Source organism: Mustelus asterias, unplaced genomic scaffold, assembly GCF_964213995.1.
Source record: "Mustelus asterias unplaced genomic scaffold, sMusAst1.hap1.1 HAP1_SCAFFOLD_35, whole genome shotgun sequence".
Classification (NCBI taxonomy): domain Eukaryota; kingdom Metazoa; phylum Chordata; class Chondrichthyes; order Carcharhiniformes; family Triakidae; genus Mustelus; species Mustelus asterias.
Window position 1 is genome coordinate 4,330,830 of NW_027590117.1, and position 20,463 is coordinate 4,351,292.

The window sequence follows — 20,463 nt, forward strand, 5'->3', positions numbered from 1 at the left end:
CTACTGTTATGACCTGCGATAACTAATTAAAGAAATCAGAACTGTGATGGCCAGGAACTGACCCTAGATCAAATGCTAGCACAGTCACCACTCCACCACCATCGCTCACCTGGTTCTGCCACCCACTCTGCAAGAAAGTTCAGCTCTGACAGTGAATCTGGTTTCCTCCAGGTCCAATCTGCGGATGGTCAGAAACTGTCTGTCACTGTAAGAAACTCCATTATCAGCGAGTCTGGGATGACCATTTAACTGGCTGTTACTGGTTGTTGTGGTTGTGATTTACTGTTACCTGTCAGCGCAGGAGCAACAAATAAAACGATACAAACACTTATTTGGAGAAAGGGCTTCTCTTGTGGCACTGGGAGCATTTGCATAATGGATCATAGAAACCCAACAGTGCAGAAGGAGGCCATTTGGCCCATCGAGTCTGCACCGACCACAATCCCACCCAGGCCCTACCCCCACATATTCACCTGCTAATCCCTCTAACCGACGCATCTCAGGACTCGAAGGAGCAATTTTTAACGTGGCCAATCAACCGAACCCGCACATTTTTGGACTGTGGGAGGAAACCAGAGCACCCAGAGGAAACCCACGCAGACACGAGGAGAATGTGCAAACTCCACGCAAACAGTGACCCGAGCCGGGAATCGAACCCAGGACTCTGGAGCTGTGAAGCAGCAGTGCTAACCACTGTGCTACCGTGCCGCCCAATGTTTGGTTCTGTTCAGTTTGACGGCAGTCACGTCTGATGCACTTTGATTCTTGCATTTTTTACCCACGATATCCTTTCCCTGTCGCGACATGTCATGTTTGTTTGCTCGTTTGCTTAAATGTTGAACTGGAACCAATTGGAATTGGCCTATTATTTCAGCAAGATGAACTTTCTACTCTGAGCGCTCTTTGTTGCAGTACGAGCGCTGCAGCTGCGGATCTGTGGTGCAAAGAATGGCATGTAGGATTTCTCATCATTGTTTAATTTAATTTAATTTGATTTGTTATTGTCACATGTATTAGTATACAGTGAAAAAGTATTTTTTCTTGTGCACTGTAGAGACAAAGCATACCGTTCATGGAGAAGGAAAGAAGAGACTGCAGAAGGAAAGAAGAGACTTGCTCATTGTTCCACTGGAGCAAGCTGAGAGGGAATGATTGGAGGCAGGAGTGCTGGTGAGAGATTGATAGAATTATTTATTTATTTAATTAGTCAGCTAGTGTGTGTTTTTTTTGGCCTTTACTTTTGCAGTAGTATTTTTCTTAAGTTTAAAGTGAAAACCGGAAGTGGGCTGCGAAGGAGTCTGGGAAGGGTTTTTTAAGCGCGCAAAGTATAAAAGGTAGACTGCAGTATACAGTGGGCAGCGTCGGGAGCGGGCAGGGGAGTGCGTGGGAAGCAGAGCGTGAGCTATAAGGCTTTGGCTCACAGTGCTTAGGCAGAATGGGCGAGCAGGAGTGAGTTTAAATTCATTTTTGCACTTTCTACCTGGTACTGGCAAGGTATCCAGAGGGGATGGGTGTGCAGGCAGTGCTATGTTCCTCTTGCACTATGTTTGAGGTGAGGGACGACGTCAGTGTCCCTGCTGATTACATCTGTGGGAAGTGCACCCATCTGCACCTCCTCCAAAACCGTGTTAGGGAACTGGAGCTGGAGTTGGATGAACGTAGGATCATTAGAGATGCAGAGGTGGCCATAGACAGAAGCTTAAGTAATACAGTTACTCCGAGGAATGAAAACAGATGGGTGACGGTGAGAGGGGCTGGGAGGAAGCAGTCCGTGCAGGGAACCCCTGTGGTCGTTCCCCTTAGCAACAAGTATTCCGCTTTGGATACGGTTGAGGGGCATGACATACCAGTGGTGAGCTGCAGTGAGAGGATCTCCAGCACTGTCTCCGTCTCTGTTGCTCGGGAGGGTAAGGGGCAGAGCGGGAGGGCAATAGTTATTGGGGACTCGTTAGTTAGAGAGATAGATAGGAGGTTCTGTGGCAGCAAAAGAGACTCACAGATGGTATGTTGCCTACCGGATGCCAAGGTCCGTGACGCCTCGGACCGTGTTTTCTGGGTTCTGAAGGGGGAGGGGAAACAGTCACAAGTCGTGGTACACATTGGTACCAACGACATAGGTAAGAGAAGGGACGGGGATTTAAAGCAGGAATTGCTGGAGCTGGGCTGGAAGCTGAGAGCCAAGACAAAACATGTGGTAATCGCTGGTAGGTTGCCGGTGCCACGTGATAGCGAGTTGAGGAACAGGGAGAGAGTGCAGTTAAACATGTGGTAGCAGGGATGGTGTAGGAGGGAGGGTTTCAGATACGTGGATAATTGGAACACATTCTGGGGAAGGTGGGACCTGTACAAACAGGACGGGGTGCACCTGAACCAGAGGGGCACCAATATCCTGGGAGGGAAATTTGATACCTCTTCAGGGGGGTTTAAAATAATTTGTCAGGGGAGTGGGAAAAGGAGTTGTAGTCCGGAAGTCAGTGTTGAGGGTGGTGAGCTATTGGGGAAGGTATCAGGGTCAAGGGTGGGTACCGGTAGACAGGAAGGTGGGTTGAAGTGTGTCTACTTCAATGCAAGGAGCATCCTGAACAAGGTAGATGAACTTGGGGCGTGGATTGGCACTTGGGACTACGATGTTGTGGCCATTACGGAGACGTGGGTAGAACAAGGACAGAAATGGTTGTTGGACGTTCCGGGGTATAGATGTTTCAGTAAGTGTAGGGAAGCTGGTAAAAGAGGTGGAGGAGTAGCATTGTTAATTAAGGACAGTTTAACAGCTGTGGAAAGGCACTTCGAGGGGGATCTGCACACTGAGGTAATATGGGCTGAGGTTAGAAATAGGAAAGGAGCGGTCACGTTGTTAGGAGTTTAATGTAGGCCCCCAAATAGTAATAGAGATGTGGAGGAAGAAATTGCTAAGCAGATTATGGAGATGTGTGGGGGTCACAGGGTAGTTGTCATGGGGGACTTTAACTTTCCAAATATTGATTGGAACTTTTGTAGGTCAAATAGTTCGGATGGGGCAGTTTTTGTGCAGTGTGTGCAGGACGGTTTCCTGACACAATATGTGGACAGGCCGACAAGAGGTGAGGCCACATTGGATTTGGTACTGGGAAATGAACCGGGCCAAGTGTTAGATTTGGTTGTGGGAGAGCACTTTGGAGACAGTGACCACAATTCGGTGTCTTTTGTTATTGCAATGGAGAGGGATAGGGCCGTACGGCAGGGCAAGGTTTACAATTGGGGGAGAGGTAATTATGATACGATTAGGAAAGAATTAGGGGGCATAAGTTGGGAACAGAAACTGTCAGAGAAAGGAACTAATGAAAAGTGGAACTTTTTCAAGGAACAAATACTGGGTGTCCTTGATAGGTATGTCCCTGTCAGGCAGGGAGGAAATGGTCGAGTGAGGGAACCATCGTTCACGAAAGAGGTGGAATGTTTTGTGAAAAAGAAGAGGGAAGCTTATGTAGGGATGAGGAAACATGGTTCAGATGGCCCGATTGAGGGTTACAAGTTAGCAAGGAATGCTAAAAAAGGGGCTTAAGAGAGCTAGGAGGGGACATGAGAAGTCCTTGGCGGGTCGGATCAAGGAAAGCCCCAAGGCTTTTTACTCTTATGTGAGGACTAAAAGAATGACCAGGGTGAGGTTACGGCCGGTCAACGACAGTAGTGGGAACATGTGTATGGAGTCAGTAGAGATAGGCGAGGTGATGAATGAATTCTTTTCTTCAGTGTTCACCAAGGAGAGGGGCCATGTTTTTGAGGAAGAGAAGGTGTTACAGGCTAATAGGCTGGAGGAAATAGATGTACAGAGGGAGGATGTCCTGGCAGTTTTCAATAAACTGAAGGTCGATAAGCCCCCTGGGCCTGATGAAATATATCCTAGGATTCTTTGGGAGGCAAAGGATGAGATTGCAGAACCTTTGGCTTTGATCTTTGGGTCCTCGCTGTCCACGGGGATAGTGCCAGAGGACTGGAGAATGGCGAATGTTGTTCCTCTGTTTAAGAAAGGGAATAGAAATGACCCTGGTAATTATAGACTGGTTAGTCTTACTTTGGTGGTTCGTAAATTGATGGAAAAGGTCCTTCGGGATGGGATTTACAACCATTTAGCAAGATGCGGATTAATCCGGGATAGTCAGCACGGATTCGTGAAGGGCAAGTCGTGCCTCACAAATTTGTCATATACATGGATTTTAGAAAGGCGTTTGATAAAGTCCCCCACGTTCGGCTTATGATGAAAGTGAGGAGGTGTGGGATAGAGGGAAAGTTGGCCGATTGGATAGGTAACTGGCTGTCTGATCGAAGACAGAGGGTGGTGGTGGATGGAAAATTGTCGGATTGGAGGCAGGTTGCTAGCGGAGTGCCACAGGGATCAGTGCTTGGTCCACTGCTCTTTGTGATTTTTATTAATGACTTAGAGGAGGGGGCTGAAGGGTGGATCAGTAAATTTGCTGATGACACCAAGATTGGTGGAGTCGTGGATGAGGTGGAGGGCTGTTGTAGGCTGCAAAGAGACATAGATAGGATGCAAAGCTGGGCTGAAAAATGGCAAATGGAGTTTAACCCTGATAAATGTGAGGTGATTCATTTTGGTAGGACTAATTTAAATGTGGATTACAGGGTCAAAGGTAGGGTTCTGAAGACTGTGGAGGAACAGAGAGATCTTGGGGTTCATATCCACAGATCTCTAAAGGTTGCCACTCAAGTGGATAGAGCTGTGAAGAAGGCCTATAGTGTGCTTGCTTTTTTAACAGGGGGTTGGAGTTTAAGAGCCGTGGGGTTATGCTGCAACTGTACAGGACCTTGGTGAGACCACATTTGGAATACTGTGTGCAGTTCTGGTCACCTCACTATAAGAAGGATGTGGAAGCGCTGGAAAGAGTGCAGAGGAGATTTACCAGGATGCTGTCTGGTTTGGAGGGTAGGTCTTATGAGGAAAGGTTGAGGGAGCTAGGGCTGTTCCCTCTGTAGCGGAGGAGGCTGAGGGGAGACTTAATAGAGGTTTATAAAATGATGAAGGGGATAGATAGAGTGAACGTTCAAAGACTATTTCCTCGGGTGGATGGAGCTATTACAAGGGGGCATAACTATAGGGTTCATGGTGGGAGGTATAGGAAGGATATCAGAGGTAGTTTCTTTACGCAGAGAGTGGTTGGGGTGTGGAATGGACTGCCTGCAGTGATAGTGGAGTCACACACTTTAGGAACATTTAAGCGGTTATTGGATAGGCACATGGAGCACACCAGGATGATAGGGAGTGGGATAGCATGAACTTGGTTTCAGATAAAGCTCGGCACAACATCGTGGGCCGAAGGGCCTGTTCTGTGCTGTACTGTTCTATGTTCTATGTTCTATCTCCCTAACCTGCACAACTATGGACAGTTCTGGACAATTTAGCATGGCCAATCCACCGAATCTGCACAGATATTGAGTGTGGGAGGAAACTGGAGCACCTGGAGGGCACTCACTTCGATACGGGGAGGAAGTGCAAACTCCACACGGACAAGGGCCCAAGGTTCGAATTGTGCCAGGGCCTCTGGTGCTGTGAGGCAGCAGTGTTAACCATTGTGCCACCGTATGTGTGTGAGAGCATGTGTGTGTGAGAGAGTATGTGTGTGCATTAGCTGTTCTCCAGTTCTTTGGCAGATCCCCCGTGGTCAGACAGGAATTAAAACTTTGGGTCAGAGACCTTGCAATCTCCTCCCTTGCCTCCCAAAGCATCTTGAGGCACAATCACCCAGACCTGGAGACGTGTCCAAGCAAGCCTCCCAACACCTCCAAAACCTTGTCCCTTCCTTTGTCAATTGGCTGAAGAACATCACAGTCTCTGTCTCTCTCCCTGCCTCTCCTCTCTAACTCTCTGCCCCTTTCTGTCTCTCTGCCCCCGCTCTCTCGGCACGGTCCGGTAGCACAGTGGGTAGCACGGTTAGGGCGGCACGGTAGCACAGTGGTTAGCACTGCAGCTTCATAGCTCCTGGGACCTAGGTTCGAATCCCAGCTTAGGTCACTGTCCTGTGGTGTTTGTACATTCTCCTCGTGACAGCGTGGGTTTCCTCCGGGTGCTCCGGTTTTCTCCCACAGTCGAAAGATGTGCGGGTTAGGTTGATTGGCCATGCTAAAATTGTCCGTTAGTGTCCTGAGATGCGGAGGTTAGAGGTATTAGCGGGTAAATGTGTCGGCATATGGGGGTAGGGCCTGGGTGGGACTGTGGTCGGTGCAGATCCGATGGGCCAGATGGCCTCTTTCTGCACTGTAGGGTTTCTATGGTTCTATGATTCTCTTTCTGTCCCCTCTCGCTCGCTGCCCACCCTCTCTCTCTGCCCCCCTCTTTGCTTCCCTCTCTCTCTGTCGGCCTCTCTCTGCATGTCACCCCCCCCCTCTCTCTATGCCCCTATTTCTCTCTATGCCTCCTCTCTCGTCATGCCCCCCTCCCGCTCGGCATGTCCCCCTCTCTGCCCCTGAAGTCGGAAAATATACCTCTATAGGCTGGTATGAGTCAAAATACAGTCATGCTTTATTCTCATAAGCTTATGGGAGAACTTGACCCCTTGAAAGCGGAAGCCAAAGTTCGCTCTGAACACAAGAAGCGTGGATATTTATACATCAGGGTTCCCAATACAAGCCATAAAGCAAAGTCCAGTTAACAGCCCTTGATCATAAATTATCGTTCCTGTAACAGCTTCTGATAGTCTCTGGATCATGGTTAGAGGCCATCTGGTATCCTTGGGTCATCAAGCACAATTCTTCTGATCGTTGCAGTCAAGGTGTCACCTCTGGTCCCCTGCTCTTCCCGCAGCGTTTCCTTTGAAGTGACTGAGTGACTGAGTGCAACTGTCCCAGTGGGAGTCCTCCTTCAAACGGCCATTCTCGCACTCTACCATTTGGTCGCTGCTTCCTCTGTTTAAATCATAGACAAGCCCAACGGAAAGAAAGACTAACATCTATATTCAACTGTCTGTTTTATCAGAATGATATAAACAAGCGAGGGAACCATGAACAAATGGCTTATACTAAAAGTAAAAGATGAAACCAACAAATGGCTTATACTACTAAAAGTAAAAGATGAAAGACATGAACAAATGGCTTATGCTACTACCAGGAGCAATATAAACAAAAAAGAGGCTAGCCATAAAGAGGAGTTATGTTTGTGATACATTCCAGGTACAAAGTTCAACCTTTTAGGCACAAAATACATTGAGTACAAAAAAAACATTAACCCTTTCCCTTCTTCAATCCCCCCTTTTGGTCAGAGGCCAAGTGCAAACATGGCCCCATGACCAACTCAGAGCCAAATGTTACCAACATATATGGGCCTACCTCCTTCATCAGGAAGTCTGCCCCTTCTGCCTGTACACTTGCGCTCGGCATAATTCGGGCTGTTACCATTTTACAACAAGCGTTCAATAATACCATACAAATACAACATGTGATAACAATGACAATTACTACAATTAACTCGTGCATCAGGTATGATCCCCACGACCCGAACCATTGCCCCAGCCATCCCGGAGGGTTATAATTATGATATTGGTTCCCTTTACCTTGTATTGTCATCACCACTCGTTTGATATGATCTGCCAAACGAGTTATATTTTCCGAAACATCTGGGATATACATGCAGCATTCAGACTCAATTATAGCGCACGTTCCTCCCTGGAAAGCCAACACATAATCAAGTGTCAATCGGTTCTATAAAGCAACAGTCCGGATAGCTACAACCTCAGTTGATACTTCAGAGAAGGCTGTGCTCACCTCCTCGAACCTGTCTCCCGTTTCATTTGCAATTCTCTCCAAGGTCGAGGCCATATGTATAAGTTCCTGAGCTGCTTTTGCTGTCCCATAAAGTGGGAAAGCTATCATAAAGAACCATTCTGTCTCAGTAACGGTGAATATAGGGTACCACATATACTAAATAACACGATCCCACCCAATCCCAATGAAGCCATGGAAAGGCATTGTTTCCACAGATACAACAGGTACCATTATATGCAGTCATGCTGCTCATATAAGTAGAGGAGAGGCTGACCAGGACATCAGCAGTGGGGCAATGGATTGTAATCTGTTGTGCCAAAGCCCAGGCACCACTGGTGACATTAGCCTGCTGGGTACAGTAGCTATGGCCCACAGGTATGGTTCCATTCCTTACCAAGCAGATAGATCCCCCCTTGTTGGTTTTTCACAACATGCCTAATGGGGTTTTAAATGTCACTTTCCTTGTCCCATCGTGGGTTCCATTCTGATTCGAAATCCCCTCTACTATTCCCGAAGTTGACAAAGGGATAGGGAAAAAAGGACTTCCCCCCCTGTCCTTCGTGCATGGGAATATGTGAGCAGACCCAGCACTTGCTCAAAATTGTGACTGCAATACATACAAGTGAGACATATACATGAAAGTGTTCACGTGATCGGGTCGTGATTTTAGAGCATTGGTGCAACGATTGCTTGGATCGACCAAATCTCGTGTTGATGTACACATCCTCCGGAGCCGTCTGCTGTTGCCGGGTACAGATCCATCCCGGTCCCTCAGCTAAACACCAAAAATTCCAGTTACACCACATTACATGCATGGGAGACCCCAATCACCTTGCCCCTCCAACAGAGTTAGCAACATGGCATGGTTAAGGAATCCCAAGCAGCGGTCCCTACGGGTAACCTCCCAGTGATTTATTCCATGTGTCGGAAGGTTACAATAGACAGAGCCATCGTTACAGAGATGCTTGCGATGCTCTATCCTCAAGTCTACACAATTCCATCTATACTTCCCCTCCGTAACTAGCAGGGCAAAGGTCGTGAGAAGCAGCAAGAAAATCATCCGATCACTTAACTAATAACCCGCGCGACCGTTGTACAATGGTCCAAAGGCTATACCGCCCGCACGCCACTGCCCGCGAATCCGTTCAGCTTGCTTGGAGGTCAACCGTCTCGCATATCTGTGAATTAAGCACACTACACAATTTTAACTTTATAGGGGCCTTCCCATTTAGGTGCGAACCCAGGTTTGTCAAGTAGTGCTTTTACTTGGACGCAACTTCCCGCCCGTCAGGGAGCATTTCAAGCTCTCTCTCTCTCTCTGTCTCTTTGTTCCGGATTGTCTTTTACCAATTTGCGCATCCCTTTCAGTTGGGTGCTTAGTTCCAACACATATTTCCTGAATTCATCTTTTAGTGAATCTACATCATCACCCATTCTGTCATTAATTCATAAAGGGGTTAATCCGGTTGTCCGCTTTGTGGTAATTATTAATCTCATCAGTATAGTGGGCAATATCTCTGTCCACAATTTCCCGATATCTGTATGGCTTTGGCTAGTACATTATACAGTTAACTACACATCCCCCTTCCATAGAAAGCTTAGTGTGAATTAAATAACACTTTAAACTGGTTTTTGGCTGCAGTTGGACATCCATTCATTTGTATATAATCTCGTCAGAAAACATCGCATTCCCCATTAAAATCACATACCATACAGCTCCAATCTTTATATAATGTACCCCGACATTATCTCTAGTTTAATCATTTGTATGGCGAGGAAAACAGGAAGCTCCTACAGAATTATGTGTTATCAATACACAACATATAATATATAACTATATTATACAAAATTGGTGAAAGCTTTTCAGGATTTGATTTTATTTCCGGGTCTATATATCAGTGCTATACTGTATAATAAAAATAATCAAGCGGCAGTTGTATCATACTTCACACACCATAACTGTGATATCTAAACCCCTTTAATCCAATCCGTTTCCAATTTAAACCAAGCTCCAGATCAACCCCCCCCCCCCCCGCCCCCCCGCACTCGAGGAAAACAACAGGCGCCAAATCAAAACCAAAGTAGGTACAATACACACTACTTAACTAATCAAAATATTTTGGTTTGATTTTAACTGGCTAGATTTTAAGCTTGACAGTGCTCAATATTTGGCAAACTTTGAACAATAGATAGCACATAAAATTCCAATGGCAGTACATAATTTTAACCAGTTGCAGAATATTAAACTGTCAGACATTTGTAAGGGCAATTTGCATTGGCAACTAAGATTTAATTGATTAATCTCCTGCTGGAACTTGAAATAAGCAGAATTACAACTGACTCATAGACAGTACATTTACCTCATTCTTTTGTTCTTGCTTATCTACTTTTCCATAAATTACTTAATTTCTTCTCCCAATTTCTCAACTAATTCTCTCGTAATCTTCTCTTTAAGACAAAGGAGCGGGCACATGGTTCCCTCCAAGGTTTAAATCCTTTCTTAACAAAATTCAAACACAGGTTTAATCAAAATTCAATTTGGCTATTTCCAACTTCAATTTATGTACTTTGATTTTGAAATTTCAATTTATCTTCTAATTTTATCTAAACTCTGTATCAAACCCACAGTTGTAAAATCACATCAAAACAAACAACTCTGTTAAACACAAACAGACACACATGGAAACTTCCACCACTCATTCAAACTTAACATCTTAAACTGAGATGTAAGTAAAACATTTAAAAGAATATAGAACTTGGATTAAGACAGTCACTTTTATTCTTCTTTCTTCCAAACTGTAATTAAAACTCAAAACAGAAGTAAATGCAAGAAATCTTATCACTTTAATATTTAACAGTCTTCACACCTCCCCAGCACTCCTGAGGCTAAACTAAGGTCATTTATTACCCGCAATAAACACTCCACAAGAACAAAGGTTTCAACAATTCCTGCTCTCAATTTAATACAACAACAACCACCTACATTCGACTAGAAACCAGATCACACAAACACACTGAAATACAAAAACGAAGATCTCTCCTATCCACCTCCAGGTATGCCATTAGCCCATTCTACCAACTCATCATAATTCGAGGTACTGAGAATTCCCATTTTAAGGATGTTTTGGTGAACACTAAACTATTCATCCTTAAAAGCCTGGATGAACGCTCGATCCCCTCGACCTGAGCTTCCTTGTCCAGAGCACTCCTGATGTCCCTGGGACAACCATCCCCCACATTCAGAAGCTCCTTTTAGCTGTTTCGTTGTGGTCATTCTGCTCCATTTAGTGGGAGCATTCCCTAATACTCTCAGAATTTCTACTTTAAACTGGGCGATGGGTGTCTGTTGGGCATCTATCTCTGATGTTAGGGCGACTACATGTTCAATTAGTCCAGCTAACTGATGTATTAACAATACTCCTATTTTCTTTGTCATGTTTCTTTTTCTTTACCCAACCACTTATGCTGTTGGCCCAGAGGGTAGGATAAGTTCCACACCCTTTTTCTCATCTGTTTAAAGAATTTGTTCCTCTCAGTCATACACTCATTTATCAGGGAGCCCGGGTGCCCCCACTGTCTTTGTGCTTGTGATCCCACCATAATACAGATAAGTTTTATACTCACCACCTGGAACATTCGATTCTCCCTTCTCGCTCTCCCACTCCTAGGTCGCTCTTATCAGCGTCCGGTGTTACCTGTCAGGGGTGATCAAATCCCTCCGTACCACCGCTTACACTATTAAGCTTACACTATTCCAGTGATCACTCAGACAGTTTCTCTCTCACATAAACAGTTTCTTTCTCACTCACGTCTGAACATCACATCTCAGGCAACTTTTCTCCAGTCTTTACACTCACTTGAGAATCCATAACAGACAAATGCCTCCTTGTCCGCATGTGTTCAGCTCAGATGTCTTTCACTCTCACACACACACTCACCACATATCCTCAGCCCACTGTAGTTTGACTCACCCTATTAGGTTCAGAACTCTATTCCAGTGCACAGGTTGTGGCCATTCAACCTGAGCCCGCAAACAGAGTCCCGCAAACAGATCCGGGGTTTTTCCCGGGTTTCAGCACCAAAATGAAGTCAGAAAATATACCTCTATAGGCTGGTATGAGTCAAAATACAGTCATGCTTTATTCTCATAAGCTTATGGGAGAACTTGACCCCTTGAAAGCGGAAGCCAAAGTTCGCTCTGAACACAAGAAGCGTGGATATTTATATATCAGGGTTCCCAATACAAGCCATAAAGCAAAGTCCAGTTAACAGCCCTTGATCATAAATTATAGTTCCTTTAACAACTTCTGATAGTCTCTGGATCATGGTTAGAGGCCATCTGGTATCCTTGGGACATAAAGCACAATTCTTCTGATCGTTGCAGTCAAGGTGTCACCTCTGGTCCCCTGCTCTTCCCGCAGCGTTTCCTTTGAAGTGACTGAGTGACTGAGTACAACTGTCCCAGTGGGAGTCCTCCTTCAAACGGCCATTCTCGCACTCTACCATTTGGTCGCTGCTTCCTCTGTTTAAATCATAGACAAGCCCAACGGAAAGAAAGACTAACATCTATATTCAACTGTCTGTTTTATCAGAATGATAGAAACAAGCGAGGGAACCATGAACAAATGGCTTATACTAAAAGTAAAAGATGAAACCAACAAATGGCTTATACTACTAAAAGTAAAAGATGAAAGACATGAACAAATGGCTTATGCTACTACCAGGAGCAATATAAACAAAAAGGAGGCTAGCCATAAGGAGGAGTTATGTTTGTGATACATTCCAGGTACAAAGTTCAACCTTTTAGGCACAAAATACATTGAGTACAAAAAAAACATTAATCCTTTCCCTTCTTCAGCCCCCCCTCTCTCTCTCTGCACCCTCCCTCTCTCTCTGTCCCCCTGTCTCCCTCAGACAGTTAAAAGGAGGACCATGTTATTAATGCTGGGTGAGTTTATTGAGGGATGTATTGTGTCTTAGTTGGGGACAGGGACAGTTCAGAGGGTGAGGCCGGCTGCTGGACCCTCTCTTGGCCTAGAAGCCGAAGGTGCCGTGAGGTTTGGCACAACAGAGCTGTGTCCAGTTGGTGAGTGAGTCGAAGATGCCCAGATTGTTGTCAATCCTGATGGGCTCCTCCAGCAGCAAGACTCCATTAACTCGGCCCGTGAGTCACTACAACTGGTGAGCCTCCTGCACTGCCTCTGTCAAACGCAACCACAAAGTGTGCAGTCGTCAACGAGAGAGAGACAAAGTGAAAACCTGTGAGTCAGAGAGAGCGAGAGAGAGAGTCAGAGAGAGAGAGAGAGAGAGAGAGAGAGTCACAGAAAGAGAATCACACAGCGAGAGTGAGTCAAAATGTGGTGACTAGGGAAATTTCACTGTAACTTCATTGCAGCGTCAATACAAGCCTTACTTGTGACAAATAAATAAACTTCTCTTCAACTTACCTTTACTTTACTTAAACTTTATCCGCTACTCGTCTGCCCAGAGGACAGCAATGGAAGCATTCCCTCAGCATCTACACATTGTTCTGAGCCTCAGGGTCTCTCAGACTAATTCCCTCAGCCTCTCATCACAGAACAACCTCCTTATTTCCCGGGGCAATCTTGTGAACCTTCTCTGTGCCGCCCCCAATGCAAGTGTATCATTTTTCAAATGTGGAGACAATAGCTGTACACAGTATTGGAGCGGTGGTCTCAATAAAATCATGTACAATTGCAGCAAGACACCTTTCTTCATCTACTCCAATCCACTTGCAATAAAAACAAATGTGCCCTTTGCTTTTCTAATTGCTTGAATGAATAATATCGATTGTGCTCCGAATTTTCTTCAACATTTTAAAATCCGTCACATTTCAACCTCTCCTTAACTCTGAAGAAGAGTCATACAGACTCGAAGCATTCACTCTGTTTCGCTCTCCATCGATACTGCCAAACCTGCTGATTAGAACTGAAAATGGGGCCCTGCATGGGCACTGGATAATTACTCATTTGAATCAATTACTGCAGTCATATTGATTCTTGTTAGCTCATAAACCCATTTAAAAGTCACTTAACTGAATGCTGTTACTTTTATCAGTGGCTTAATGTCAACTGGTTTGAAAATCTTACCACCCCATCAGGGGTTCCACTTACAGATATTAATGTCATGAGACGCCTGGACAGAGGGGATAGGGACAACCTTCTCCCGCTCAAGGAATGATGAAGAATAAGAGAGAACAGATTGAGCATCATGGTCAAAGGAAGGAATAGGAACACGAGGAGTGCTTAAAGTGTGGAATGCACTGCCGGAGATTGAGATGGATACAGATTCAATTGAAATGTTCTAAAGGGATTAGACTGTTATGTAAAAAGGAAAAATGTTCCGGAGTACAGGGAGAAGCTGGAAATCTTTATTTTCTGTCACAACTGCTCACATCATTTCTCATTCATCATTCATCGATTATGAACTGTTCTCTCGTCGTTTCTAAACAAGGAGAAGTGCAGGAATAATTATATGAAAAGAGATTTGGTGGCCTAAGTCCTACGGCAGAGTTAAAAGAAATAACAAATATATGACGAAAAGGCGGTCAGGACGACACAGAAATAAAATCTGTATTGAGGGAATATCCCCTCAACAGGCTGTCTTTAGATGTTCAGTACAATAAAGATTTCCAGCTTCTCCCTGTAACCCTGCACATTTTTCCTTATGATTGTAAAACACATATGCTGATACTTTGAATGGATTATTATTGACTTTAAGGAAGTTAGCAGCCAGCAGTAAACCAGTCCAGGTGACACTTTGTCAAAGGGTCATCTGGACTCGACACATCAGTTCATGTCACTCCCTACAGATGCTGCCAGACTTGCAGAGATTTTCCAGCATTTTCTCTTTTGGTTTCAGATGACAGCATCCGCAGTAATTTGTTGTTGTTTTAGAGTTGTACTGTTGCACCTCATTTGGAGTTGTCGGTCTGAGAAACCTCACTAATGAAATGGATTAGATACTTTGGAACTGTTTTCCTATTACTTTTCATTGTCTCTCTGTAATCTTCCTACCAGAATGAATCACTTCACAATTCTCAGCTTTGAATTTCATCTGTAACTTGTCCCTGTCCTTTTTGAACTTTTACACCATCCTCCTCACAGGTCACAATGTTTCCACGTTTCAAGTTATCTACAAATTCTGAAATTGTGCCCCGTGCACCATTACCTCGGTCACTAACACATCCTGGTGCATGTTCACAGTATCTGCAGCTTTGGTGCATATCAAGGTGATCAACTGCAGTTTGATGCTTATAGCAGAAAAGAGGAACCAATGCAAATGTCCGCATATTCCACGTAAATGTTGCAGAATTGTAGTCAACTGGTTTGGTTACCATTGCTAATAGGAAATAGCAGAGAATGATTTCAATCCAGCTACTTCTGAGTTATGGGCCCAGCACACTTCCGCTGCACCACTCTGGTCCAGTAAATTCAGCCCCACCTGCTGCCTATCAATGTAGCAAATCAGATATTGTCTTCGACATTGTTGTTTAACACCAGCACCAGTGTCAGGAGGCTCAGTCTGGCCACACATTTCCACTGCACAACACCAAGAATACAATGGACAGAGAAATATACGCACAGAAGCAGCAAAATAGACTGTTTGTACGCGTGTAACGACAGAGAAATGTGCCGGGAAACCGGCAAGATACGGAAATGATCACTGATGTTATAAAGGAGTTTTCTAGTGTAAATGTGTTTCTAATTATATATTTCCTGCTGAGTAACGGTGCTCTCTGCTGTTCAAAGCTATTCACTGTTGTTGTGCAAAGTGTTTCACTGTTTATTAATATACTTCCTGCTGTGCTCTGTAATATAGAGGTTTCCAGCATGGAAACAGGCTCATCGGCCCAATTTGTCCATACCGCCCAGTATTTTGCCACCGAGCTATTCCCAATTGCCCGTGTTTGCCCCATATCCCTCCAGACCATCTTACGCATGTCACTGTCTCAATTGATGTGGACAGTTGTTTTCTACTGTTGTGCAAAATGCTTCCCAGTTGTTGTAAATGTGTTTTCGGCTGTGTAAGTGTTCTGTTAATATGTCTGCTGCTCTTCAAACGTGTTTCCTATTGTGTGAGAAGACTCTCCGTGAAGATGTTTCTGTCAGTAAATTGTTGCATATTGTGTTAAGATGTTCCCGGTTCTTGTTTAAAACTCTGGTGGCTCATAAAAGAGGTTTACTGCAGATCGAGGTTTTTCGGGGAAAAGAGAATCCGAGGAAAATGCTCGTCTCGATACTCGACGTAAAGTCACAAAATGCTTCATGGTTGCTGCCAAGTTGTTTCATTTCCAGTGCTATTGGGAATAGTAGAGGATGGTTTCGAGCCACCGACCTCTGGGTTATGGACCAAGGACGCATCCGCTGCGCCACTCTGCTACGACACGCATCATTTCTGCTGCCTATCAATTGCAGCCAGGCAGATTTTCGCCCCTGTATCGTTGAACACGAGCACCGCTGTCAGGAAGCTCAGCCACTGCATCACACTGAGAATACAGCAGACAGAAAAAAGCAATCAAGAGCAGTTAAAGAGATTGTCTGGACATGTGTAAGGACAGGCAAAGGTGCGAGGAAACCGGCAAGACACGGAATTGCAGAATCGATCACTGATATTGAAAGGAATTTTCTGTTGGAAGTGCAAGTTTGCAAATATATTTCCTTTTGTGTAACTGTGCTCTGCCTGTTGTTGAGAGATGTTTTCTGCTGTTGTGTAAAATGCTTCCCTGATGCTGTAAATGTCTTTCCGGCTGTGAAAATACGATCCATCTTGTGTATTTTTTATTAAATGTTCTGTTAATAAATGCCCTGCACTGTAAACGTGTTCCTTGTTGTGTCAAAATATTCTCCGTGAAAATGTTTTCTGTTCGGCAGAAAGTTAATTATCTGGTCTCATCATGTTCCATATTAGTTTAAAATGTTGCATGTTGTGCTTCGATGTTCCCTGTTCTTGAGAAACTCTGGTTAAACTGCAACTGGATAACGATCGCCATAATTCGACTGTCTTTTACCCTCTGTTAGTGAATGTGACTGGGGATTCATATTGTATCCAACACATGCATGTGAGTCAGATTTGTTCTGTATCTGTCCGTCTCCGGTTGCAGTTGCGAGTTTTTATTTGTTTTATTCATTTCGAGAGGTGGGCATCACTGACGAGGCCAGCATTCATTGCCAATCCCGAACTGACCTTAAGAAGGTGATGGTTTGCTGCTTTCCTGAACTGCTGCAGTCGCTGGGATGTCGGTCCAGCCACAGTGCTGTTAGCCTAACAGTCTTTCAGGATTTGCTACTGAGACAGTGAAGGAGTATTTCCATGTCAGGTCGGTGAGTGGCTTGGGGGGAGCTTGCAGCGCTGTGGCTGCCATGTATCTGCTGCCGCTATTCTTCGAGATTGTAGAGGTGGTGGGTTTGTGGGTGCAGTCTAATAAGAATAGATTTAAAAATATTGTTCCCATTGCCAGAGAAGATCAGGATGGATTTTAATGCGCTGAGTGTTTAGGACCTGGAATGCACTGCCTGAGAGTGTGGCAGAGGCAGCATCAAATCAGAGCTCTCAAAGAGGAATGGGTTCAGCACCTGAAGTCAATGTATTTGCAGGGATATGAGAAAAGGACTGGGAAAGGGATGCGCTGATTTGTTCTTGTACAGACCAGCACACAGACAAAGGGCCGAATGGTCTCCCTCTCTTTGTTGTATCCAGTCTAAGATTCTAGATGTATGAGTGTTGGACTCATTCTGTATCGCTCTGTCTCTGGCGCGACGTATGTGTGTGATATTCATGATAAATCTATCTGAGCGACTTTGCAAATCTGTACACATTCTACCTGGAAGGTACATAATTGAAACCGGGCCTTTTGTTCTAATTAGCACATGATTCCACACGATCCTCTACTCAAAATCTTCAATGTAACATCATCTGCTTATCTCTGAAATTCATTCTCCATCGGCTCATGACCTAGATTTACCTTCAGTACATCTGTGCCAGTCGACTCAGCTGCTCCAGGTAATAACAAATTGCAAGTTACACTGACTAGATGGGAAAGTACATGAATATTGAATTTTCTATTGGGATTTAATGCTGACATCCAATCATTAATTCTTGTTTGATCTGTCCATGCAACAGCGACAGTGATGTGATTATTTTCCCGCACAACTGCAGTTCTGTATTGCGGCCAGTAGAGGTCAGCATACTCTGGCAGACTGAACTTTCGACACCAGAGAGAGACAGAACAGACAAGGATTGTACACATTATATTGAACTGGGACGGAGGAATTTCGAAATACTAAATTTGTTTGCCATATCAATTCGAAACCTACATGTACGCTGCTTTCCTCTGTGTTCATCATTTAAATTGTGGTAAATCAGCAAGGCTATGCTGTTTCAGTGAAGGTATTTGTACCGGTATGTATTTTCTTTTGAACCAAGTGGCATTTTGAATCATTGTTGTTTAGCAGAGTTAGAATTTCATTATGCAACAATTCAATTATTGGTACAAACCTATTAAAGCATATATTACACAAAGTTTTACCTATTTCTTATTGGGGATGGTATATAGAGAGAAATCTACTTTTCTTCATATATATCACTGACAAATACCTGGGTAAGAGTTTTAACAACACCAGGTTAAAGTCCAACAGGTTTATTTGGTAGTAAATGCCATTAGCTTTCGGAGCGCTGCTCCTTCGTCAGATGGAGTGGAAATCTGCTCTTTTCCACTGTGTTTACCCCAGTCCAACGCCGGCATCTCCACATCATGACTATATCTGTGTGTACAAGTTTTAAACTCAAAATTTGCCAGTGGTGCGAAACTTGAAAATATCATGAACTTTAGTGAGAAGGATATTGATAATCTTCAAGAAGATACAGACCTGCTGGTGGAATGGACAGAAACGTGACAGATGCAAGTTAATTAATGTAAGAAAGTGTGAAGTGATATATTTTGGTCCGAAGATCGAGGAGAGGTGAGATAAAATAAAGTGTGTGCCTTTAGTGTTCCTCGACCCTTGGCACCTTCACCATGCCAAGATGCCACCGTCTATTCGCCCTTCACAGAACCCATTGAATATCCAGCCTGAAGTCTGCATTTCACCGTCCACTTGTTCAGTGATCATTAAACATTTAGCACTCCCACGTTCCGATGTACCTTCACTCTGCAACGACTCAATGCTCCGTCTGATAACTCAGTCAACGTTGCACCTTCTCTTTGTGCACTGCCCATGGTCGGCTTATCCTGTCCAGTCCCCATTGTGTTTCAGTCTGCTCAGTTACACTGTCCAGATTGCACCAACCTTTCTATTCTGCATAAATAATAAATGAATAAATGGAACCATCCCTTGATTAATAACTGTCTCATTTCAATGCTTAGCGTTTGAGTTTAATGAAGCGCTGTGTGTGATTCCCGCCTCTATGCTTCTGTACAAATTTAGTCAAAGAACGTTATCTAATTATATCTTCAATTCTCCTTCTCATTGAAAAAGAACTGAGCGGGTGATGGATAATGTTTCAATAGTCGCGTTAAAAAGATAGAGAATGGATTTACAAATTTAAAATCCAAGGGTGACATCAATACCTGAAGTAGTTTTCAGGCTGTGGCGACAAAAATAACAATGCACATTATCTTGTTCAAAATCATAGAATGGAGCATCCATTGTGGATGAATGGAAACTTTAAACTGTGTAGCTTTGCTGTGCTTCAAAATCTTGTTTTACAGAAATCTCTGTAGATTTCTACAGAAAACACTTACAGAAATCATAGGTGTTGCCTCACCTGCTGAGCATTTTCAGCATTTTCTGTTTTTGCTTCGGATTTCAAACTTCCAGCTTTGCGTTGTGTTCTGTGTAGATGTTTTACTGCAATTGATCCGCTCTGTGACAGATGGAGCAGTATGTGTCGCCCAACTATGAAGCCTGCGAGATTACACTCCAAGCTGTTGAAGAGAATGAGGAGGAGAGCTCGGGAGGATCATTCCGTGATGGACAGATTTCCTGTATAAAAGAGATAAAGGTCTGTATTTCCACAGTTGTTTTAACAGACATAAGATGTCCCAACATGACTTGCAATCAGCGAAGTTCCCCCTAACTGTTACCGACGTTTTAAATACGAGATTTGTGAACTTATCAGAAGTTTCTACATTGTCAAGAATCCATATATGGACCTGTAAATTAATCAGTTGGCGCGTGGCTCTGTGGCGCAATGGATAGCGCGTTGGACTTCTAAATAAGGACAAGTTAGCCATTCAAAGGTTGTGGATTCGAGTCCCACCAGAGTCGGATTTTGGATCAGATTAGTAGCAAACGGTTTGCTTCTTCTTTGATGTGATTCAGCTTCGGCACCGACATTTTCTGCTCTGCCACCTTTCCGTGCTGTTCCTGTTTACTCGGCTCCCAGGAAAACCACTGACTCGAGAAGAAAACGCAAACTCCAGTGGCTTTCTTAAAGTGTGACACAACATTCGCTGGTTGCGTTAGAAGGAGTAACATAATTTTCAATTAGATATTTCGTTTCTTTTGAAAGATAAACAAGATTTTAAAACTCACACGCAGCAACAACTTATAAATAACTACAATCAATAAATAAATATCAGTGCCCTGCAGCGTGGTGGTGTTATCTTGATGTGTCTGCTGCGCTTGCCCTTCTAGGCTGTAGTGGCCGTGGGTTTGGAAGGTGCTGGCAAATGAGTCTTGCTGTGTT

The 20,463-nt window shown here is 44.2% G+C and overlaps 1 protein-coding gene and 1 non-coding gene across 2 annotated transcripts in view; one reads left to right on the plus strand and one right to left on the minus strand.

The window, feature by feature from the left end:
* LOC144482285 (uncharacterized) overlaps nucleotides 1-20,463 on the minus strand; it is an 872,976-nt gene that overhangs the window by 260,307 nt on the left and 592,206 nt on the right. The window lies entirely within an intron of this gene.
* On the plus strand, nucleotides 19,952-20,042 carry trnar-ucu (transfer RNA arginine (anticodon UCU)). The gene is given in 2 exon segments: nucleotides 19,952-19,988; nucleotides 20,007-20,042. It is a non-coding gene; the product is annotated as a tRNA-Arg (tRNA).